The sequence below is a fragment of the Podarcis tiliguerta genome (genome assembly GCF_965153285.1).
Source record: "Podarcis tiliguerta genome assembly, chromosome: 9".
NCBI classification, from domain to species: Eukaryota; Metazoa; Chordata; class Lepidosauria; order Squamata; family Lacertidae; genus Podarcis; species Podarcis tiliguerta.
In genome coordinates, this window is record NC_139542.1 from 36,116,978 (window position 1) to 36,142,925 (window position 25,948).

At 43.0% G+C, this 25,948-nt stretch overlaps 1 protein-coding gene across 2 annotated transcripts in view; it reads right to left on the reverse strand.

Annotated features, from left to right (window-relative positions):
* The window catches only part of OTUD4 (OTU deubiquitinase 4), a 71,382-nt gene that overhangs the window by 27,532 nt on the left and 17,902 nt on the right, over nucleotides 1-25,948 (reverse strand). The window contains exon 2 of one of the 2 annotated variants that reach the window (XM_083457098.1): nucleotides 17,502-17,588. The exons of the other annotated variant lie outside the window; for it this stretch is intronic. The gene's annotated coding sequence lies outside the window, so the exon portion shown is untranslated. The remainder of the gene's footprint in view (nucleotides 1-17,501; nucleotides 17,589-25,948) is intronic. 2 annotated transcript variants of the gene reach the window in all.

Consider the following 25,948-nt stretch of genomic DNA (forward strand, 5'->3'; position numbering starts at 1 on the left):
GCGCACAGAAATGCTGTTTACCTTCCTGCCGGAGTGGTACCTATTTATCTACTTGCACTTTGACGTGCTTTCGAACTGCTAAGTTGGCAGGAGCAGGGACCGAGCAACAGGAGCTCACCCTGTTGCGGGGATCGAACTGCCAACCTTCTGATCGGCAAGTCCTAGGCTCTGTGGTTTAACCCACAGCACCACCCGTGTCCCTTGGTGCACTTAAGAGGGTCCCTAATTTTGCAGGAGCTTGTGAGATCTTACCAGCTGGTATAAAAAACAACACAGGCTTTTGTGGCTCCTTTAAAAGTTAACAAATTATTGTTTTTATCATGAATAATAATTTATTATCATTCATGGATTATGGTCCACTTAATCAATGCGGCTAAACGGAAGCTGCTGAACCATTAGACTTGGACTGGAGACTGGGAACAGCTCTGCCTGACTGCAGAAAGTAATTAGGTGTGCATAAACACTATTCATCTTGTTTTGCCCATTCATTCATTACATGGCTGGCAGTAGATCACACCGACGCTTGATTGTATATTTTACTCCCTTCTGTAGACCTTGTTTGCATTAAATTTTGCATAGTGATGGCTTTTGCATTGATGTGTCTTCTGCCCTCACTTAGTAACAGTTAATACACACGATTATTCTTTCTGTTGTGTGTGTGTTTGTAATTTGCCAAGTTACAGTACTTTGTGTATCTAATAAAACAGGTTTTGATCCACAGAAGCTTATAGCACAGTAAGTTTGTATGCTTTCCAAGGTGTTGTTGTTTTTCTTCCACATGCTGGCTGGGGGCTGATGGGAATTATAGTCCAAAAGCAACCATAAGGCACCAGGGACTCAGCTATACAGCTGCAAATAAAATGTTTTAAGTGTATTGTAAAGTGCATTATAAAAATATGGTACTAGATGGCGATGGCAAGCTATGGCAAATTCAATATATTTTTCAAAACATTTTTTCAAAAAAGCATTTTCACATCTTTTTTATGTGTCTAGAGTCCACCTAGGTTAGCGAAGAATGAGCTAGATAATAATGTGCTGTCTTTGGGTGTGATGAAGCCTTTTACTGGGACCAAAAACTCTTACAAGATACTGAACTATGGGGGGGGGGAATCATGTTACACGCCCAGACTGTTGCTTTATCTGATGAAAACTGCTGTCAAGGGACAAGAAGTTAATTTGATAAGGAGCAGCTAGGCCTTGCCCAGTGTTCTTGGATTCTTACCCATTTCAATGAATAATGAAAAATCTGCAGCGAATGGAAAAAAAGATAATATTCACAATACTTGCATTGCAATTAAGCAAAATGCTTTATAAACAAATCTTGTATGAGGATGTTCTCTTTCCTTTTCAGCGTCTGGTCTCCAGTTAGGAGGAGCTGCAGCCATTCTTCCTGAGGGAAACACATTCCCCAACTAGGAAGAGAAGATTAAAGTTCCTTTTGTTCCCCTTCAGCAGCTGAAGAACACATGACTAAGACTTGTTGAACAGTTACAGGTAGGTCTGCCGTTGGTATGAAAGCTCATACCAATAACAAACTTAGTTGGTCTCTAAGGTGCTACTGGAAGGAATTTTTTTATTTTGTTTCGACTTGTTGAACAGAAGGTGTGTTATGCTCATTTGCGTAGTATAGGACCAGGATAAGGGGAAGGTCCATAGGCTCACAGGTAGAGCACCTGATTTGAAAGCAGTAAGCTCAAGGCCAATGCTCAGCATTGCCAAGTAAGACTGGGGGAGACATAGGGAGCTGCCTTATATCGAGTCAATCCAATGGCACATCTAGCTCAGTACAGTGGTCCCTCGGGTTAAGTACTTAATTCGTTCCAGAGGTCCATTCTTAACCTGAAACTGTTCTTAACCTGAAGCACCACTTTAGGGGCCTCCTGCTGCCGCCGTGCCATGGGAGCACCATTTCTGTTCTCATCCTGAAGCCAAGTTCTTAACCTGAGGTACTATTTCTGGGTTAGTGGAGTCTGTAACCTGAAGCATATGTAACCCGAGGTTCCACTGTATTGTCTACATAGCCAGTTTGGTGTAATGGTTAAGAGCGGTAGACTCATAATCTGGGGAACCGGGTTCGCGTCTCCACATGCAGCTGCTGGGTGACCTTGGGCTAGTCACACTTCTCTGAAGTCTCTCAACCCCACTCACCTCACAGAGTGTTTGTTGTGGGGGAGGAAGGGAAAGGAGAATGTTAGCCGCTTTGAGACTCCTTCGGGTAGTGATAAAGCGGGATATCAAATCCAAATCCAATTGAATGGCAGTAGCTTCAGGGTTTCAGACGAAGGTTCTCTCTCAGACCTACCCAGAGGTGCCAGGGATTAAACCTGAGATTTTCTGCAAGCAAAGCAGATACTCTACAGCTAAGCTGAAACCCTGGAGAGCCATTGACAGTCACTGGAGAAAATACTCTGTTAGATGGATCAATAGTCTGACACAGTATCCAGCAGTGTTAGGATGGTCAGCATCACAACATTTGGGCAGCCCACTGTATACAATCCACGCCTCCTAGCAACCAGGTAACGACACTTCATTCCCCTGATGGAGTGGACTGTAGTCCATGAGAGCTTGGACTCTGTTGCTATCACTGCAAGCTTAACACAGCCGCCTCTCTGGAAATAGTTTCTATAGCATGTGATAGCCTCCAGATGGCACTAAATCCTTAGACATGTTAGCAAAACATCCAGGGCTGAAATACTGTAGGCATCCTACACAAGACAAAAGCCCCAAAACATTACAATTTAGACTGTAGGCTCCTCAAGACAGAATCTTAGAGTTGGAAGGGACCATGAGAGTCGTGCAATGCAAGGATCTTTTTTTGCCCGTTTCGAACGCACGGCCCTAAGATAAAGAATCTCATGCTCTAGAGTTCTCTGTGTTTTGTTTATATTATTTTATAAAACACCAGGTACACTAATATGACTGTATAAATATGCAACAACAATTATATTCCTGTGAGAGTGTGCTTTCCATTTCCCCCGTTTATTCGTATATAATTTTAAACACTTTTTCACAAAGATCTTTTTAAACAGATGGGCCCTTTGCTTGTCCTAGGAGTATTGAAATTAATGGACATGGCTAACTTAGCTCCATTAATTTCAAGGAGTCTACTCTGAGTATGGTTTAGATGGCTACAACACACAATTTATTACATGGGCAGTAACAAATTTAAAATAATTAGAGCCCATACAAAAACCAAATTGCACAGCACAGATGATAGGATCAGTTTCACAGGTGAGGCTCATCATCTATTAGCAGCATGAGGGTGGAGATCATGTGCCAGAAGGTAAAGTTGATTTTTTCTAATTTAGTGACATCTTGTGCCTAGATCTAATTTTACTTTCTCAGTGGTGGAAAGCATGTTAATTAGAAACTTTAGGATATAAGTTGTGGGGCTTCTCGTAATTTGTCAGATAGCCAGTCTGGCACATGTATTTATATTCAAGAAACCATAAGGCATTAGAGCACTCAAAACAGCCTATCTGACAGCAGGGCTTAAGCACCTTATTCTTTCCTCCACCAGGTCAGCTTGGGGGTTAAAAGAAGTGGCTGGCTCAGCTCTACAGCGCCCCTTTCATCATGGCAGGAAAGGGGACTGCAGCCCAGCTGAATCAAATGGCTTGGATAACCAACAAGATTATATAATGCATCTGAATCTTATTCTGAGCAGGTTGTTGCTGGGAGCAGTAGTACAACTCTTGGAAGTTCACTGCCTGCCTCTGATGTTTCGTCTACCCATTCCAAAATCTACCTGCCTGCCTTGGCCCACATCTGTTTGGGCCCCTTGGACCCATAGTTATCCCCATGGACTTGACCCAAACTTAGCTAAGCTGTTTGGCTTCTACCACACTGGGTCCTGACAGGTATGAGCAGCTGGTGGGGGGCGAGGGGAGTTGGGGGTAATGTATATAGCTTGCAGAATGGTGTCTGAGAAGCAAAGGAGCTGTACACTTAAATAAGCATTAGATGGCAGTATGCTAAGTAGCGTGAGAATGAACAGGTTAATTGCTAATCTCATGGCTCATTCTTGTTTTATCAATAGCTCAGTGTAATCATGAGCTTCTTCCTTGACTAAGACCTTGGTAAGGTCAGTTTGCAATTTTGGATTGTTTCAAGACTGTACAGATTACAAAACTTCCCTTCAACCTCACAAAATATTTATTCAAAAGGTCCATGAGATTCCAGAAACAGGGCCCTATGAAAAATTATGTCCAAAATTCTAATGATCAAATTGCAAGGTTTTGGAACAATGTTAAATGTTGACAGTGCTAGTTTCTTTGAACTTAAAAACTATATACTCTTATTATTTACCAAGCAATCAAGCTGACCACCTAGGCAGGTGCTGATCTCTTAACCAAAGGAATAGTGTTAGGCTTTTATTTCGGTAGTCAAATCTAAACTTAGTAAGAAGGCATAAGTGTGGCATTTGCTTACTTGTCTGGCATTTTGCTTCCATCCCCCAAATGGCACATGAGAGCTATTCTGCTTTTCTACATATGACAAATTTTAAAAAAAACTGTTTTGACATTTCTTCCATTCAGTCAACTCTGCTTCTTTCTAAGGATATTTTTTAAGCAAATAGAGATGATTCAGTTGGCAATGACTCCTGCAAGTGGTCTGTTTTAGGAACCACTGCCCTAAACCATTGTAGAAGTCCCTTGCCTCCTAGTTCCTAATGCCAGTTTACGAACTGGAGAACAGAATGGTGTCTGAATGAGATGGCCAGTGTATTGCTGCTCTTAACAGACAAGCCTGCCTGCTTTCAGCAGCCAGAAACACCATAACCAAACACTGGAGAGACCTGTCAGGAGTAAGCATGGACCAATCGTACCAAATAGTATGGGAAACAGCCTTACTAGAAAAATTAACCAAGAAACTGAAACTGACACGGGGACAAACGGAAGAAGACGCCTTTACCTCGGTATGGCTCCCCTTTATCACATACACAGCCCAACAATGACAATAATCCACCAACAGCATACAAATCAATATGGCTAACCTGATCCAAAACACCCACCCATCCTACTCACACACGAAAACAAAGATCACCACAGCCAATCACAAACAAACAACCACACCCTAGGCCAACCCCAACCTCTCTCACCACCAAAGGAACACAAGTGAACAGCACAAGCAACACTGACACCAAACCCTACATACATTAAGCATAATAGAAACATCGCCACCCGACCCCACCCGCACCCATCTTCCCTCCCACCACCCCGCTTTTTTTCCTTCTCCCCCTAATGTCTCAACAAATGAAACGGATTTGTAAAAATGTTACATGGAAAAAATACGAGGCATTACACTTACTTCTGTAAAACAAGAAAATCTTTAATAAAAAAAATCAACATGAATAACAATTAACAGACAAGCCTGTGTATGTTTTGCCAGAGGTAAACCCAACTGAGTTTAGTGGGGCTTTCTTCCAGATAAGTGTGTGTGGCAGGGACAGGGAACCTGTGGCCGGACTACAACTCCCATCATCCCTGTCTATTGGCCATGTTGCCTGAAGCTAATGGGAGTTGGAGTCCAACAACAGGTGAAAGGTTACAGGTTCCACATTCCTGGTGTACAGGATTGCAATCTGTAATCCATCCTATGCTACAAAGTGTGTACACTTACCTGCTAGCAAACCCCACTGAACTCTGTTGGGCTTACTTCTGAGCAAACATGCATGGGCTTGCGCTGTCATGTTTTTGCCACATCCCTGTTGGCTCTGCTACTGCACTGCCTTTCATCAACTGTTCATCTGGCCAGTTAATATTCCTAGCTTTTGGATATATAATTAAAGCTCATGCAAAGGGTGCTTGGAAAAAAAATCTCTAAGTTATGCTAAATTTGCCTTCCCACAGACTATTTTCATTGTTCTGACATCATATAGTCTACAGCAAATTGTCTACTAACAGAGAGGGTGTCTTTCTCTGCAACTTTGGTCTAAATATTTTTGAACATCAGGAGCCCATTGACTTTGAAATACAGTGTTTGGGGAATCTGTGGCCCTCCAGTTATTGTTGGACTCCGATTCCTATCAGTCTTGGCCAGCAAGGGCAATAGTCAGGGATGCTACGAGTAGTAGTGCATCTGGAGGGCCACAGCTTCCCCACCCATGCTGAAATAATGGTTAGTTGCCTGAAATATCAGAGCAGCCCAGAGCAAAACACTCACTGCAAGACGGCTTTTCTCTGTCCACCATACTCTAAACTTACTAGGGACAGAGCAGAGACAGTTAATCTTGGTTTATGTGCAAACCTTTCTCTGGATTGTGCCTATCCTGTGGAAATTAAACTGATATTTCATTCCTGCAATTCATTTAGGTTAGGGGAACCCTTATCCCAGAGCTTTCAAAACTGTGTGTCGTGACACGTCAGTGTGTCACCTGTAGTGTGTCCTGTGTCACGCGAACGTTCCCCGTGCTCCTCCCAGAGCTGGAAAGGGGTTAGTTTAACCTCCGATTTGCTGGTAAAGCTGAATTACTGTGTCACGAAATGATGCATGTCTAAAAAGTGTGTCACCAACATGAAAAGTTTGGAAAGCTCTGCCAAATAAATTACCAATTAAAAAGCTAGAATGGTTTCTGTCTTGGTACTATTAGACAATGAATTATTTGAAGATTATTATTTGGAGGGTGCAAGTAGATAAATAGGGACCGCTTATTAGCGGGAAGGTAAACGGTGTTCCATGTGCGGCTCTGGCTCGCCTGAGCAGCGATGTCACGCTGGCCACGTGACCCGGAAGTGTCTCCGGACAGCGCTGGCCCCCGGCCTCTTGAGTGAGATGGGCGCACAACCCTAGAGTCTGTCAAGACTGGCCCGTACGGGCAGGGGTACCTTTACCTTTTATTATTTGGAGGAGCGGATGAGTAGTTAAGGACACTGAGTTTTAAAGACTTCAAATGTTTAATAACAACAAAAAAGTCACTCTTATTACGGCATAAGTTTTTGTGGACTTAAGTGCACAATGCAACATCTCTACTAGAAACAAAATTATTTCCTACGTCCAGGGTAGGTTTCACAGGACTTTACTGAAGAAAGAAAGTCATGTCATCAATAAATGTTGGCTTCATTACTTATTTTTTATTGAACAGCCAGGGAGATCTGCATATGGAAGCAGGCCTCCATGAATTCTATCTGCATAGTGATGTTAATTCAGGCACCACTAAACTAGATGGAGGTTTGTTCTTTCTTTCTTTTTTAATGCAGATCACAAGATAATTCCGTTGGGGGAAGGGACACTAGTTTGATATAGTGACTAGTAGTGAACAGCTCCAGCCGCATCAGATCACTTGTGGCCTAGTGGCAACACAGCACTGTCCTCATCTTGAACATAGCAGATAAATGGTTCAAAGCTTCTAAAAGCCATCAAAGAGGATAGCTTTCAGCAACCTACTATCTTCATAGGTCAGCGTCTTTCATCTCTAGAAAAGAATAGGTAAAGGTAAAGGGACCCCTGACTATTTGGTCCAGTCGTGGCCGATTCTGGGGTTGCGGCGCTCATCTCACTTTATTGGCCAAGGGAGCCGGCGTACAACTTCCGGGTCATGTGGCCAGCATGACTAAGCCGCTTCTGGCGAACCAGAGCACCGCACGGAAACGCCGTTTACCTTCCCTCCGGAGCGGTACCTATTTATCTACTTGCACTTTGACGTGCTTTTGAACTGCTAGGTTGGCAGGAGCAGGGACCAAACAACGGGAGCTCACCCCGTCGTGGGGATTCAAACCACCGACCTTCTGATCAGCAAGCCCTAGGCTCTGTGGTTCAACCCACAGAGCCACCCCCGTTATGTCACAAAGTGTTTTACCTAGCAAAATGTCTGGGAACTAAGATTAATTGCAGTTCCCATTAAGGAATAGTAACAGTTGCTAAATGCAGCCTAGAGCATGCAAGCAAACTGCAGAAAAGGAGAGAAATTGAGCAGACTGTCAAAGAAAAACAAAGCAGGATCGTTACTGTACTACCCTCTTTCATTCATGTAGCTTTCTAGTCATACTTACAACCGAGAAAGGAGAATTTTATGTTAGTGCCAAAAATTGCGGGAGTCAGACTGGCATTTTCAAAACAAGCATTTGGGGTGTTTTCTCCCCTGAGTTTAAACTGTTTGTGGAAAAGACAATGCAGTTGCAGGTGGCTAATTACTGTTAATCAGGTGAAAGAGTGGAAGAAGCTAGCAGCATCAGCCTTAACAGAGGTCAAACAGTGTGTGGATCTTCAGCAGGGAAAAGGGAAGTGTGACGTTCTAATCCAAACAGCTCTCTAATTGGAATCATGGGTTCACAGATACCAAAGGGACCTGAAGTTTATCTCTGCTACAGATGTAGATCCATCCACAGTCCATCATTGTATTAGGCCATATGGTCCAGATTATAGTGTATAGTGGTATCTCGGGTTAAGAACTTAATTTGTTCCGGAGGTCCGTTCTTAACCTGAAACTGTTCTTAACCTGATGCACCACTTTAGCTAATGGGGCCTCGCGCTGCTGCCGCGCCGTAGGAGCACAATTTCTGTTCTCATCCTGAAGCAAAGTTCTTACTATTTCTGGGTTAGCGGAGTCTGTAACCTGAAGCGTATGTAACCCAAGGTACCACTGTACTATAATGTCTTAAACCTTACTTTTACAAGGCAAGACATCCAGGTTGCATATGCAAGGGAAACTTGTCTGCATCCTACAGGGAGATACAAAAACAAAGGGGGAACAAAGAAGCCTGCTGCTGCTGCCTTCCAGGTATTTACTTATTACGTTTGCAGACCACCTCTCTTTGAAGGAGTTCAAAGCAGGATACATGGCACTTCCCCTCTCTTCCCCATTTTATCCTCGCAACAACCCTGTGAAGTAGGTTATGATGAGATACAGTGACTGGCCCAAGATCACCCAGTGAGGGTTTGAACCTTGGGCTCCCAAGTCCTAGTCCAATATTCCAGCCACTGTCCCACATATCATAACTTAATTACCAGAAACTTAGAGTGGTCTTCAACTAAGCCCTACTTAAAGAGTCATTGGAATTGATGGATATAATTAGTCATGCGCCTTAAAATAATGGGTCTACTCTGTGTAAGACGAGTACTGAACACCACCCATGGCAGTTTAAGGGGAGGGTCATAACTCAGAGCTAGAGCACATGCTTTCCTTGCAAAAGGTCCCAGGTTCAATCCCCAATATCTCCCAGAAGGATTGGGAATGTGTGACTACAGACAACTTTTGAATTATGGTGCTGGAGGAGACTCTTGAGAGTCCCATGGACTGCAAGAAGATCAAGCCGATCCATTAAGGAAATCAGCTCTGAGTGCTCACTGGAAGGACAGATCCTGAAGCTGAGGCTCCAATACTTTGGCCACCGCATGAGAAGAGAAGACTCCCTGGAAAAGACCCTGATATTGGGAAAGATTGAGGGCACAAGGAGAAGGGGACGACAGAGGATGAGATGGTTGGACATTGTTCTCGAAGCTACCAGCATGAGTTTGACCAAACTGCGGGAGGCAGTGGAAGACAGGAGTCCCTGGCGTGCTCTGGTCCATGGGGTCACGAAGAGTTGGACACGACTAAACAACAACAACACAGACAACTACTCTACTACATGAGGAAGGCCAAGGAGAGAATTCTTTTCAAGACGCTACCGAATGTTAATATTGAAAATGGCAGAAAGAGTAACAACATTGCTGCATTTCCAGGGACAGATGTATGAGGTTTACGCTGCAAACACTCTTACCTGGGAGTAAATCATATTGAACTCAATGGGGATTGCTTCTGAATCAACATATATATATAATCGTACTGAAATAATATATAATTTCTCCTTTTGAAGGAGACATTATTGGGGGTATAATGGTTCTTTTTGTAATGGCTGAGCCTGTAGGTGTAGGCAGCCAGTTTAAGAAGATTTATTGGCCTCCATGCAACATGAGACCAACACCTCAAGATTCTGTCTAATCCCATATCTTCTTCCAGCACTTTAGTTAGGGAGTTCCCAGTCCTTCTATCTGCTCAAGAGTTGACAAACTCGTTTGAGCTGCTTCCATTTCCAGGAAAGGCCTTTTGTAAGATTGATGGGGCTTGATTGCCCATTCAAAACCAAGTCACACCAAAGCTTCAGGATACTTTGCATTACAGCAGACAGAGCTCAGGAAATATCAATAGTTAACTGTAGGATAAATAGCCTAATCAGTGGCAGAGCATCCACTTTCCATGGCTGAGACCCTGGCATCTCCAGCAGGGCTGTGGGAGGCCCCTGCCAGTCAGAGTAGGCAATACTATAGAGACCAATGGCTTGACTCAGCCCATTGATAAAGCAGCTTCCTATGCCCATGCATAGTGTAATGTCATATTTTCCCCATTCACACCAGGGCTGGCACTGTAAAAGGGCCAGGAAGTAGCTTTCTATCAATTCCTTTTCAGGACAGAGCCTTTATAGCTAAACTTCCTCTCAATCTCTATTTCTGTTCTAACACAAATACTTTAGCTTATGATGCCAGCTCACATTTATAGACTGCACTCTGTGACTTCATAGACCATAATAACAGCCTTTGTAAATGAGTGTCTTAAAACCATTTCGTACAGAAGCTTACGAGAGGCAACTGACAGGCCACGGTCACCCGCTGGTGGCCTATTCAAGAGGAAGAACCATGTTGGCATACAAATGTTTCATGTTTCATAGGTTGACACAGTTCTGACTCTTGCATAAAAGCTGGCTTTGCATCAGACTCCTGAATTATTCTTTGTTCTTTTTTGATCCCGATAGGTTATTCAGACTCTTTGGATGTAGTGCCATGATATAAAGCCGTAGAGATTCACATATTAGGACTATAGGAGCTGGTAAGGAAAATCCAACGAGAAGTGGACATTCAAATATCTCTCTTGTTATCCCTTCCTTCCTTCCTTCCTTCCTTCCTTCCTTCCTTCCTTTTTTTTCTATGATGGAAGTCATAAGCACAAGGACAGGAATGTGTCAACAACCTTAGAAAGTATCCTACAAAAATTTACTGGTTCTCCAGAAATCATACCCAAAACCCTTTCAAGATTCTATAGTATATGCTAAGGGTATTGTGAACTCAATAAAGATGTTAATTCTCCTTGCAGATACTAGCAAACAGGACGTTAGGATACACAAAAGGGGGGGAAATGGGAAATGCTTTATTGCAGTGTTTGCTCGCATTTGTAATATGTGGTCAACGCCCAGCCAGTTTATGTAGAAAAGGAAACTGTAAAATTGAAAGGAAATTAGAGACAGTTCCATGGCAGACTCTTAAGAAGAGACTTTTTTTTAAAAAAAAAAGAACATGGGGTATGTGTGAAATGAATAGCAAGGGATCTAAATTCCAGTGTTAATTTGTTGCAGGAAAAGAGTTCTGTGGCATCTTAAAGACAAACATGTTTATTGCAGGATAAGCTTTCATGGGCAGAGTGCTCTTCATCGCATCAGCTTAATGCATCCTCAGCTGAAACAGGCAGCAGTATGGGGGGTGATGTTATTGCAAAGCCAAGCCAAAAGGCCCAACAGATGCAAGAGCTATCACCCTGTAGAGCCTATGTAAAGCAAACAAAGTCTGTTGAAAAGGTGAAAAGATCCAATCAGAGTTGGTATGACCCACTCCCACTGGTAACGAAATTGGCAAAGCAAGATGGAACAGTGTGCATGAATGAGCCTAATGAGAGACAATGACTTTTTTGTAGTTATCTAGCCACTCTATTCAGGCCTGTCTGATGTGTTGCCTGTGTTGGTGTGAGCAGGCATAAGAGAGCACAAGGCCCTTCTATGGAAGGGTTGGGTTTCTTGGGGGAATTTGGCTCAGAGGGTACTTTCTCCAAGAGACCTGGCTTGAGGGGCCTGCGGGTTCTGGCTGTTTGACTCAGTGTCATCATCAGGGTCCAAGTTTGACACTTCAGCTGCTTACGCTACTGATCACAACACTGATCACAAGCTGGCTGACCTCGTCCCTTTCTGAGTTGGAGTCCAAGCTGCTGCCTAAGGTTAGTAGCACTTGAGGATGCACAATGGAAAAGGTCAAGCGAACCTCCAGAAACATGAACAGCATACATTTCTACAAGAGATGTCTTTATGTTTTGGTGCATTTGTCATGGATATTAGACTGTGCACATGATCTGCACATGATGAGTAAAAACATGCTCTGCAATGCCCAGAGGTTTTTTTTAAAAGGTACTTTTCATATGTATAAAGATGAGATGTGAATAGTGTTCTTGTAATCCTTGAAATAAAAGAAAAGGCACAAGTCAACTTTACCCAACTATTTCAGAACATTCTTGTTTTGTTTTAGAAGTGGAATTAATGAGAGCAAAAGATGCTTGCAATCTGATATGGTCGATTTCATCATTCCCTTGACTGGGTTGTATATGCTGAAAGATTTCCAGAAACTTAAATCTCTTTGTTCAAATAGGCTTCAGTAAACCATTTTTGGTCACGGGATTACAGTATACTGGTTTGCAAGAGTGTTTCCAGTCTTGGTCATGTGATTGGATCACAAGAGTATTTCAGTGGCTGAAAATCATTACTAAGCAGTTGCTGACGAACATAAACTGTGTTTAAGGAGGAAAAGGGACACAAGCAAAGCATTTCCAGTATTGCATGTGTTTTTCTCACTGATGATCAGTTCTGAGGTTTAATGGAGGAAGAACGTCCTTTCAAACAATATTCTATTTAGCATAGTCTGCAAAAGCAGAAAAAGACATAACTTAGGACTGAGGTGTGCTTTCCCTATCAGCTGCAGTGAGAATAAGGCACAGGAAAAGGTGATGTAATGATGATATCAGTTACACCATTCTCTCCCTAATGAATAATCTTCTACACCAAGGATGAGCTCACTTACTATTATTGGAATCACATCTGTATGCCACAGGACACTGCTGAACATTTGAAGGATTTAATGGGGTGTGATCAGCCTGAAGCTAACAACTGCTTTTATAATGGCCAAATTATTGTGTGTATACCCAAGGTAACAAGGCATATATTTCTTGATACAGAGACCAGAGGGATCACAGCTTTTTGTTTGTCCGTTTCACTGTAAGAAAGCCACACTTTCTAGGCAGAACGGATTCTTTGCCCGGAACTCAGCCTTGGAACTATTATTAGTTTGAATATGTAAAATGCGATGAATGCCTTTGCCCCCACTTCAGCTGGAGCTCACATGACAGACACAAGAGGCTGCGTTTCAATTTCAGACTCAGGACAGAGAGAAAATTATATTGTTGTTGTTGTTGTTTTTCTCAGCTTCCAGATGGACACTCCATAAAAAAAACCACAAAAAAAAAAAACAGCAGAGCATTTACCTCATGTACATTCTGGAAATGCCTAGTGGACAGTCACACCTTCTTTAAAGCTATCTATGAATAAACCAGGGACGCGGGTGGCGCTGTGGGTAAAAGCCTCAGCGCCTAGGGCTTGCCGATCGAAAGGTCGGCTGTTCGAATCCCCGCGGCGGGGTGCGCTCCCGTTGTTCGGTCCCAGCGCCTGCCAACCTAGCAGTTCGAAAGCACTCTCGGGTGCAAGTAGATAAATAGGGACCGCTTACTAGCGGGAAGGTAAACGGCGTTTCCGTGTGCGGCTCTGGCTCGCCAGAGCAGCGATGTCACGCTGGCCACGTGACCCGGAAGTGTCTTCGGACAGCGCTGGCCCCCGGCCTCTTTGAGTGAGATGGGCGCACAACCCTAGAGTCTGTCAAGACTGGCCCGTACGGGCAGGGGTACCTTTACCTTTACATGAATAAACCAGATTTTATATATGAGTGATGCAGTAACATTTCCAAGTTCATTGGCTAAATATGTGCTCTTATGGAATGGCCTCAAGACTGAAGCTTACATTAAAGTAAAAGATATAATAATATTATATATGTAATTTTTAAAAGCTTGCCTGGGATAGGAACACTGTCTTGTTGATGACACTAAAGCATGAGCTTCCAGCACTCTTATGCATCATAAATTACTGGCCTGTTCCAGGTGCTGCAGACTTTTGAGCATTTCAAAAAGGGTCAGAGGTTCAACGTGTGTGTGTGCATGCATTGTAGTTGTGGAGCAAAGCCAGTTGGCTCTGATGATCAAAACTCTGAGAGATGCCATTCTCCAATCTGCTGAGAATGCTGTACAATACCAAGGTATTGGATATTTTGAAATGCAAGTTATTTATTATAAAGCTAAGGCCATATGTGTGATTCTATAATTGGGGTGGGGGCCCTGTGGACCTCCATAAGATGCTCCACAATGCCATAGTTGCCCACCCCTGCTTTATGCTGGCAAAAGTATTTGGTAAGCCCATGTCACAGGGCAACTAAATCACTCCCTGCTTTGGACCTTGACCAGTGCCGGATTTACATACAGTGGTACCTCGGGTTAAGAACTTAATTCATTCCGGAGATCCATTCTTAACCTGAAACTGAAGCACCACTTTAGCTAATGGGGCCTCCTGCTGCTGCCACGCCGCCGGAGCACAATTTCTGTTCTCATCCTGAACCAAAGTTCTTAACCTGAGGTAATATTTCTGGGTTAGCAGAGTCTGTAACCTGAAGCATATGTAACCCGAGGTACCACTGTATAAGATAAAGCTTAGGGCCCCACTCTCTTGGGGGGCCCCAAAAAAAATTTAAGGAAAAACCTGGATGTACATTTCCAAAATATAAGATAAAAAACAAATAAAATAAAACCTACACACAGTTAGAGTTTAATTATTTCACTATTAATATACTTCTTAATTGTATTTCACAATTAATATACTTCTTCTTAATTGTATTTCAGTTCAACAATTACTTTGATAAAATACATATTTTGTTATGTGCAAATGGCTTTAGATACCTTTTAGGTCCATAAATTACCATATAGCATATATTCAACACAAAAAACAGCGACAATTTGTTGTTGACAAAGGACAGCTGGACATATAAAGAGACCCATTACCTTCACTAGCTTGGGGCCTCATCAAACCTAAATCGGGCCCTGACCTTGGCACACGGCTTAGTTGTATTTTCACCTTACACCCTTTTCTAATACTTTTGCTCCCGACTTCCCCCTTTTCATCTAAACTTGTTTTCTCATCTTGCATGCCCCTTCTGCCCCTCTCACCCACTTTTTTGAGAAGCTCCCAGCTCCCTTTCAGCTTTAGTTGCTAAGCTACGAAGTTGGCTTCCAACTGCTGAACTCCTTGCATGGCACCATTCCTTGCTTCTTGCTTCTAGTATCCAGCTCCCAGTGTTCAGGATGGTTTCAGGCACAAGGTTTTGGCAAAGCTGCTTTTGCAAATAGAGCCCAGAAGCCTTTCTGTGTACTACATAATCGCAGGACTGTCCCATGACGCATAGGTTCATCGTTAACACAGCATTGTTGCTAACATAGACCTTCCCTGCCCCCTTCAACTCTTTTTCTAATGATGCCACTCTTTGAAGTTTAACTGACCCGTTCTCATTAAATGCACTGAAACATTCTTCTTCCTGCTTCACCTTAAACGAGCAATGTCTTCACATTGTCACCTGAATACAATTTAATCAAGTAATTGCTGGGACCTACAAATTAGGCGACATTCTTGCTAGTTGCTAAAGGAGGCATTTGAGCACTTGTCTCAACACTTTGAATGGGCTTTTCTTGTTTTATTTTTTTCTTCTTCTTTTCAGCTGACTGCTTTTCTTCAAGCCCTGCCTGGCACCTCTTTCTTTGAGAGCTGCCAAAATTGTTTCTCTTCCCTGTTTTGTGTGCTGATTAATTCTCTGCACATTCCAGGAACATAACCCACAATGATGAATTCAGCCTACTGATGTGATTCTTGTGTGGGAACAAGCCATTATGTCTCTCATCACCGTTACTCACTGAATTGCCCAGTTTACTATTTAGCTTCCTTAAAGATGCATCACATCTTACCATATTGACATCATTTGGGTTTTTTGATTTAAGAAAAGGAAAATCAACGTTCTTGCACATATACTGAGATAATGGAGAACTTTTGTTAATGCATTAACTTTTTCAACGTACATTGCACAAGTGCATTTTCATACTGTTTCTAGTTTTGCATAAATATCATAGCTTAACACAGTTAATTTGCCTCTTGAATATCAGTGAGCCCAAGTCAGACCGCATGAATATTAAGATCAGAAATAATGTTGCTTCCCCGCTTTCTTTCAGTTAGCCTGTATAAAAGTCTCTATTTTGCAAATAGATTTTGTCAGATCATCAAAGGCTTCTTTTTCAGATACAAGCCTCCATCTTATGCCCTGAGGTATGTTTATTCCTTGTCAGAGATATTTTTGAAGTGGTGTACCGTACCTTATCTACACCTGCCCTCTGATCCTGCTATAAATATGTGAAGGTCTGAAAATAAATATGTTTTCTACTGTACCAGAATTGAAAACTTTAGTAAGACTGTACATATAGTAAATCACACTCATGTATAGTGTCGGTTCAGACAGATGAAGGTGGAATAGCTGTGATCCAGTAGCTGTACACAGATATGATTGAGAATCCTCCTAACAGATGAACATGGCCTGCAGGAACTGTTCTGCAGCCTGCTGCCCTGATCCCAGGTGCCCATCCTCCATTAACATCAACATCAGGGATGGGGAACCTGTGGCTTTCCATATGTCTCTGGGCTCTCATCAACCCCAGCAGGCATGGCCAAATCCTAGAGCTCCCTGTGAAGAGAGATTGACTGTTAAACCCCTCTGACTATTGTAACTCTTTGATTTGATTTGACTATGAGAAGAAGTGTCTTCTGACAACTCTCAGCAACCTTAACAAACTACAGCTCCCAGATTATTTTTGGGAGGGGGGAGGAGAAGCCATGTCTGTTTAAAGTGGCATCTGTGTTTTAAAGTGGCACCACAGTGCTTTAAATGTATGATGTGAATGATGGGCCTGGCTCTACCCACTGTTGGTATCTCTGCTTTCCACCTGATCCTGCCAATCCCAATGGTCAGCAGGCAACACAGGTAGCAATGGTGAGGAAGAGAAGCAGCAGCCGGTGTTTATGGCAGTGATAAGTAAGACTTACTGAAGAAAAGGGGTCAGGGGGGTCCTTTCCCAAGAGCTCCTCAAAATCTGGAGCATACACAGAGAAGGGAAGAAAGGAAATATTCAATGACTCATTACTGTTCATCTTGTGGCTTCTCTTCACTGCTGCAGAGCAAGAAGCCTGTGCATCATCAGCTGAACACTACATGGGATGAGCTTGCCAAAAGTCCAGGGAAGGTAGTGTTCTCTGCTGGTTTGGTAAAATAAGCCTACACCTGTCTGATTTTCATAGCAATACAAGTAGAAATCCCCTTCCCGCCTCATGGAGTATAAAACGAGCAACAAAAACAGAAACAGAACTCTCAGTGGGAAAATTAGCAATATGCCAAAATGTATCCACTTTTGAAGCGCAATGTCAAAGTGATAATAAACACTTTCCTATTAATTTTACAGTTTTGTTAAAATGAACAACAAATATTTATTTGGTTTAGTCATAATATTCTGTGTGATTAAATCTAAAATATAAATAGTAAAGAAGTCTAGTTGCTGGTTAATATGGATGTTTACTCACATCTCCCTTTGGCTGTGTTTTCTGTTTGGGGCATCTGTAAAATTTGTGCAAATACTTCCTTCACCTGTTTTATCTTCTGGTAACTATCTGAGGGCAGAGTAGAAAATCTTAACCTTCTGGGTGAAACTTGTAGGAGTCATAAGGCTAGTAAAAACATCCTCCTAGCTCAGAACAACCTTCCTTCCTAATCCCAAAGCATGATTTGATCATGCTATCTGCATCATTAGGAAGCTACCAGTAAATGCTAAAAATGCCAGTCGCTTTCCCATTTTCCTGGTCATCTATTTTTTTCCCCCCTTCCACATTTCTCTGTGACAATATTCTTGCCATATGTGACCAGCTAAATTTTGTATACCATTAGGAGATAGCACAGAGAATCCATTCATGCAAACATTTCTGCTGCAATAATCTTATAGCATTTCTTTAAAAATTCCATCTGGAAGTCCTCAAAGGATGGATAGAGCCTCATGGAAATAATTTAGATCGGGGACAACTGGCCATGCTGGTTAGGGTAGATGGGGGTTGAAGTCCAGCAACAATATATGGAGGGCCACAGGTTCCCCATCTCTGACTTCAAATAGTTGAGTTCAGAGCAGTCTTTCCCATTGGGTTTACTGGTGCGTTGTGCCAGGGCACCAGCCTCTCACGGGCGCCCTAGCGAGTGGGGGAGCTGCGCGGCTTTGCCGGTGGCCTCTCCTTTCCTTCCTGCATGCCCGCCAGCTGTGCCCCATCAACCATATGGCTCGTGGGCATGCAGCTTGCCTCCCAAGCCTCTGCTGGAGGAGAGCGATCGCCACAGAGGCTTGGGAAAAGGTCAACAACTCTGGAAAATGGGGGTTGGGGCACTGGAAGGATATTTGCACCACGGCACCGGATATGCTTAGAATGGTCCTGGTTGAGTTCACATATTCCAGCTACCTGTTGGACTAGGCTGGCCAATGCCAAAAAAGAAGACGTGCGTCACAAAAAAATGGACACCAATTGTGCGGTATGGGCGGGTGTATGAAAATTTCAAAATTGTCAGAATTTAAATAGCCAATGGATGGACTGATAAGCCCATGACTGATGTTAGGAATATTTTCACAAGCAAAGATTGAGATAATCTGAATTAGGAATGTACCACTTGTGAATTCAATACATCCATCACACATGAACCTTCTTTGATAAGCCTCCTCTACTGATGTTCGGCATGCAGAGCTGCCAATGCAATTGTCTCATAATCCCTTACCAAATTGATATCTACAGCCCCCTGGGCCTGGCTCTAAAACACAGAAGGATAGTGACTATGGGACAAAGGTAGTGAGTACTTATGAGATCCACCAAGTGTCCTATTGCCTGTTTCAGGTGTGTTGGAAAGGCCTTGTTAGGTATGTGGATGGCCTCACCCAGTATTTTGATATGTAGTAAACAGAAGCTGGATCTGAGCCACAGCAGGGTGCATACAGGAGCAAACCTGAAACAGAAGGAGCTAGGTAAAAAAATATATAAAAGAAAAAGCCTTCTCCACATTAGAGCCTCTGGACCAGCAAATTCTTCCTAAAGTGGGGAGGCTGTCACAATGCCTCCAGAAGAAATGCCTTTACTTCACATGGGGGAAATGTGGCAAAGAATTTAGCAATTTCCAAGCATGGATTAAATATCAGTCAGTAATAGCCAGCTGATTATACCAAACTCTACCTTCATCTGCCACCATCATGTTAATGGCTCAGCCCCTGAAACACTATTTTGTGACTGGTGGGCCTCTGTAATTTACAGCTGCCTCAGCAGGGCCCTGGGGCTATAGAACATTTGAGAGCCCCTGCTCTAAGGCAAATAGGAAATGGATGCTTGAGGGATGGAATTTCCATGCTCCCAGAAAATACAGGCTAATTTTCTGTGGTTGCCATGGAAAGACTAAAATAATAATAATTCCAGTAGCTTAGTGTGAGTTTATTGTTGGGCAGACATTATGAAGCTCACTAGGTGGCCTTAGGCAAGTGGCTATGTTTTCTCAGCCTCATCTACCTCAGAGGGTTGTTCCAAGGTTGACACCAAATAACCCCATATATCCTGCTCCCTTTGGCGGAAGGGCTGGAGGGTGATGTGATAAATAAGCAAAATATTAAGGTGAGTGAGTTCACACATGTGTCACTGCTAATGTACTCATTGTTAAAACTGTATTTATGGAAGACAGTCTTACTCGGCTACGAGTGATCGCCAAAGAAGAAGAAGAACTACAATATATCCGATGGCTACTGTACTGCTTCTGTTGTGCCAATCATAAAGACCAGCTCTAACAAAGCATCTTGTGGCACTTTAAAGATTTAAACTATTTTATTATGGCATAAGTTTCTGTAGACTACAGTCTCAGATACATGAAGTGCTATCCTGAGTTGTAGGTATGTATAGACGTGGTTGGGTGGAATTGTAAAAAGTGAGGTCAGGGTGAAATTAAATGCAGACACTACTCTACTCTTCCGTAAATCTTCCTTGCTATAGTTTCAGCAGCAAAATTGGTCCTGCACCAGTGTGATGGTTCCGTGGCAGCTGTGTGGGTGGCTTTGAAGGTTATTTAAAGTCTCTTATATGGGAATAGGCTCTGGTTCCTGCCTTATGCTACACCCCACCTCAGTGTGTGTGTGTGTTGGAGAGAGAGGTGGGGGGGGGGGAGAGAGAGAGAGAGAGAGAGAGAGAGATTTGGAATATTATATTACTTCTCCATCTGAAAATGTAACCAACCATATTGATCTTTAACAAAATAAGGAGAATAATTAATTTGCAAAGCAAACGGTTTCCCAACTCTATTGTGTTTAAAGGGAAAAACCTGGAAGTTACCATTTTCCTGCAGTGGTGGTCTCTTAAAAGACAGGAGGAGTGTAGTAAGCTTGTCAAGCAAGGGTATCGAATACTAATTCAGGATTTAGTTGCTGGGAGTCCCCTATTCAACATTGCTAAGAATTTGGAAGGAGTTGATTTCTCAGAATTACGGGGAAAGAGAGCAATCAGCATGACTTTGATCTCAGACAATGGTCTGAAGTCACAGGAGGAGTAAGTCACCTCCTAGTAAAGGTAAAGGTAAAGGTACCCCTGCCCATACGGGCCAGTCTTGACAGACTCTAGGGTTGTGCGCCCATCTCACTCAAGAGGCCGGGGGCCAGCGCTGTCCGGAGACACTTCCGGGTCACGTGGCCAGCGTGACATCGCTGCTCTGGCGAGCCAGAGCCGCACACGGAACGCCGTTTACCTTCCCGCTAGTAAGCGGTCCCTATTTATCTACTTGCACCCGGGAGTGCTTTCGAACTGCTAGGTTGGCAGGCGCTGGGACCGAGCGACTGGAGCGCACCCCGCCGCGGGGATTCGAACCGCCGACCTTTCGATCGGCAAGCCCTAGGCGCTGAGGCTTTTACCCACAGCGCCACCCGCGTCCCAACAGCGCCACCCGCGTCCCGACCTCCTAGTATTAATACTAAATCTGGTAAATACAAAGGCTTCATACTGCCTGCTAAGCATGGGTACTGAGGTTCCAGAGCCCTATTATTGTGTGTGTGTGTGTGTGTGTGTGTGTGTGTGTGTGTGTGTTTTAAGGATAGCAAGAGTCTTGAGAGCTAAGTCATAGCCTCAGATTCAGAGGTGTGTGGTCCAGACCTTGGACTCTCTGATACCTCCATAGCAGCTTGGAAATCCCAGCAATGTGGTAAAGTCATAGTAAACCCATGGTAAGAGGTCCACCTCTGCATCCAGTTGGGAATTGCTGCTTTACTTGGGACAATACATGCATGGTCATATGTGTTCCATTAGTCTTTCCTAAACAAACATGGGAAGTACCCGCCAGATCAGACCAGTGGTCCATCTAGTTTAGTATCAGCTGCACCAAGAATAGCTGTGCTGCCCTCCAGATGTCATTGGACTACAACTCAGTCCCAGCCAGCATGGCCAGTTGTCAAGGACGATGTAAGCAGTAGTCCAGCAACATCTGCAGGGCACCATGTTGTCTGTCTACCCCTGGTCTACACTTATGGGCAAAGCTCTCCACAGTTTCAGGCAGAAGTCTCTCCCAGCCCTTCATGGAGAAATGGGGGGTTGAACTATGGACCTTCTGCATGTAAAGCAGATGTTCTACCACTGAGCTACAGCCCTTCCCTTTGTAATTCTATATTTAACAATGCTCATTGAAAAACACTTTTTTTTTTTTTAAAAAAAGGGGGCATTAACCCTAACATTTTTGTGCTGTTGACAGCACAGCCACCATTTTGCACTCCATTTATGAGAAACATCTTGCTGTTCAAGCAGATACCACATCTGCAGCCCTGGTGTTTACTTCTGTTAATTTGAATGGCTGTGTTAGCTTTTCAGACACATGGCTCAGTGTCTCCACTCTTCAGTTTGTTTTGCTTTTGAGGCAGATGTTGCAAATTAGCAGCAGCAATCTTGAAGATGAGCAGAAACATATTTTCTGGTTTTGATGTGGAGTCAGTCACACAGGCGTTGAAACTAATCAGATTCAGCAAAGGATTCTGAAGCGACTTGAAATGCTTCTCTGAAGCCATTTGCCTCCTCCTTGGCAAGGCCCGTCGCCACACTTCTTACTAGCGTCCCAGAAATCTGTGAAACGTTGAACTCAGATGGTTTCTCTCAGCCGCAGAAAGGGCTATAAAAGTAAACTCTTGCACAAGCAAAGCCAGATTAATGTAGCCAGCGTGTACCCCATGATGACATTTGCTGACGGATCCTGTCCACCACGAATGGAGCTGAAAAACAAGGATGGTTTGGGGGAGTGAGAGGTTTGGGGTCTCTTGTGTTGTTTTCCTTCTCTTATTCCATGCTTGTCTCTCTTTACTTGAACAATTCTTTCATTAAGGGGTCATTTTGGGCATAGAGCTGACAAATCACACTCAATTTGGGAGTCAGTTCTTAGCACGGGAAGTTTAAATCTTGAGGCCAACAATCTCAAAAATACTACTTCTGGAGATCTCATGTCTTCATCTGTACCACACATTTAAAGCACCTTTGAAGTGGATTGCTTCCCCTAAGAATCTTGGGAACTGTAGGTTGTTAAAGATGCTGGGAAGCGCAGCTCTGGGAAGGGTAAATTATGTCTCCCAGGCTTTTTGGGCGGAAATCATGTACTTTAAATCTATGGTGTGGATGAAGACTTGAGATTCGGAAGTAGGGTTTCTGAGATTGGTTCAGATGTGAGTGTTGCAGTTGTGTGGCTGGCATATAACCATAAAGAGACGCTCAGTTATAAAGGAATAGTTCAGTGGCAGGGCAATCGTGTTGCATACAGAAGGTCTCATATTCAACTCTTGTCACTCCCCCAGTTAGGTCTGGGAAAGACCCCTATCTGAAAGCCTGGAAAGCCACTCCCAGTCAATGTGAAGCAAGGGTTTCCTCATGGGTGACTTCTGAGGGACATGTGCCAGGGATGGGCAGAGTCGGGGAGACACTACGGGTGGCACTATGGTCTAAACCACTGAGCCTCTTGGGCTTGCCAATCAGAAGGTCAGCGGTTCGAATCCCCGCAGCAGGGTAAGCTCCCGTTGCTCTATTCCAGCTCCTGCCAACCTAGCAGTTTGAAAGCACGCCAGTGCAAGTAGATAAATAGGTACCACTGCGGCGGGAAGGTAAACAGCATTTCCGTGTGCTCTAGTTTCCGTCATGGTGTTCCGTTGTGCCAGAAGCAGTTTAGTCATGCTAGCCATGACCCGGAAAGCTGCCTGTGGACAAACACCGGCTCCCTCAGCCTGAAAGTGAGATGAGTGCCATAAACCCATAGTTGCCTTTGACTGGACTTAACAGTTGAGGGGTCCTTTACCCATTTTTTGTTTGTTTTTTTACAGCATACTACATTCTAGCCATGCCAAAGTCAAAGGTATCTGTGCCCAGATCTTTCCATTCACTATCCAGGCAACCAGGAGACATTATCACAGCTCAAAGACACATTCCAACCAAACAAAAACATTCAAGCTGCGGATTGAACCTACGGCCTTCTGCATGCAAATTTAATGCTAGACCAGTGAACTATAACCCTTCTATTGTGAACATATAAAAACATAATGAAAAACATATGAAAAAATTATGGCATTTTCTTGTAACATAGCACCCTTTCTCCACCACATTTAATCACTATTATATAATAGAGGGAGTAGGGAGGCTGGAAAGGGTAAGATACAGGGTAAGATTACAAAGTAATGCTTGATTATAGCCTGCAGTGTAAGTATCTTCACTTGGAAGTCAGTTTCAAATAAGTAGCCATGTTCAAAAGACTAACACATTTATTATGGCATAAAGGTTTTATGAAGGACTGCCCACTTTATCCCAGGCATGAAATATAATCCTAAACTAGCAGACATATATAAGCATAGCAGGAGGAGGAATAGAATGGAGAAGACCAAGGCCAGAGGGAAATGTAGTGATTAAAGAACACAGAGGCAATGACGTCAAAACAGAATAAGTGGCCATGAACAAGGTAGTTTCTTGACAAGGCAAACATCTTGATACCAATAAACCGATTAGTGCATGGAATGGGATAAAAACTGCAATCTTAATTCAAGCCACAGGTGACAGAATTGAATTTCCTGAAATATTGTAATGCAGAGGTTTCATGCTGGAGTTTCCATTTGAAATGCCTTTCCCCCCAAAATGGTAACTTTAAGATCAGCAGCAGTTAGAGTGTCCTATAAGGTTGAAAAGTCCTCCCTGCTGACACAAGTTAGCTAGAGCACAATAAGGCACAGTGTCGGTACATTTTGATACCATTGAAAAAATTAAAAACCCCAAGTGGATTTAGTGAAAACCCCTTCATACTACAACCATTTTACATGGTTCTGCTCATCACAGCTTATATGTGGTTGGCTGTACATGTTCCTTATATATGCGTCAAACGAGGGATGAAATTCTAATGCTTGAAGAAGGTAGGCCTCCCACAGATATGAGGCACTCAGCATATTGCATCAGGGTGTGAGTCATTGTAGGCCATCATTTAGCCTTGAACACCCAGGCCTAAAGGTAAGCCAAACTAAGGGCTCGCCCACATTTCTGTTTGTTCTGTAATTTCTAGTCATGGGTCCAATATCTTTTTCTTCTGACCCGTCGCTTCCCTGGGAAAACCTGCTGTTTACTGCTGAATTGGAACAAATGTAAATCAGTGTTTGTTTGTTTGTTTGCAGATTGACATTTGTTCCAATTCAGCAGTAAACAGCGGGTTTTCCTTGGGAAAGCGACGGGACAAAATAAAATCTTCTCAGACCTACGGCTAGAAATCAGAGGCAGTGGATGAGCTCAAATATGCAATAAAAAAAAATCCAGCCATTCTGGAGTCCAGACCCTCCAAGGACTCAGCTATTCAGCTGCAAATAAAACGTTTTAAGTGTGTCTTAAGTGTAATATACAATGTGACACTAGATGGTGATGGTAAGCCTTATGGAAAATTCAATGTATTTTAAAAAATGCTTCTTTTAAAAAAAGCATTTTCAGAACACTTTTTATATGTGTGTGGATTCCACCCAAGTGTCCCTATTTTCCAGTGTCCAGGGACGTCCCTGATTTAGAGAATCAGTCTCAGTTTCTGATTTGATCCAGGAATGTCCCGTTTTTCCTTAGGACGTTCCTATTTTCACTGGAGAAACATTGGAGGGCATGGAGTTATTTGACTCCTAACCTGTCTGAAGGCAATCCTGTATAGGGCAGCTTTTTAAAAAAATGTTTAACGTTTTATTATGCTTTTATATATGTTGGAAACTGCCCAGAGTGGTTGGGGCAACCCAGTAAAAGGTGTGGGGTATAAATAGTAAAATTATTGTTATGGAATGGGACGTCCCTATTTTCACTGGAGAAATGTTGGAGGGTATGGGAGTCTGCCATAAGCTATTTAATGGGTGAGGGGTGAGTGAGTGATATCAACTTTGTTTATGTATGAAATTTTTACTTTAATGAAAATAAACCTAACAGCAGGTTTTGTATAGGCATATGCAATGCTTTTTTTTCTATAAAAAAAAAGTTTAGGGGTACTCTCATTTTCCTCCTCATATTGAAATACTGCCCCTCAATGAGGCCAAACTTTGATTCACAATTTGTTTAGGGTTATGCATACCCCTCCATCCCCCCAGAAAAAAGCACTGGGCATATGAATTATGAATTTATGCCTTGTTGCAACTTCATAGCCTTCTGCTGTTGGGTTTGAAACAGGTTTCTTTGTTGCAGGTATGCCTTGCTCTTTCTTCAAGAAGCTCAATTTCTTTTTCTGTACTTCCTAAGCGTTTCCCAATCATGACCGTTTACAAAAAGAGACCGACTGAGCTTCTGTGGTAGAACTATGAGTCTTGTGGCCATTCTCTTGGCCAAAGCCTACACTTTTGTAAGCCGCTCAGAGATTTTCTTATAATCAAGCGGTACATACATTTTGTTAAATAAATAGGTGTAATCAGCTCTCTGTTTCATCTGTCCTTACCATCTTTAACAACATATCA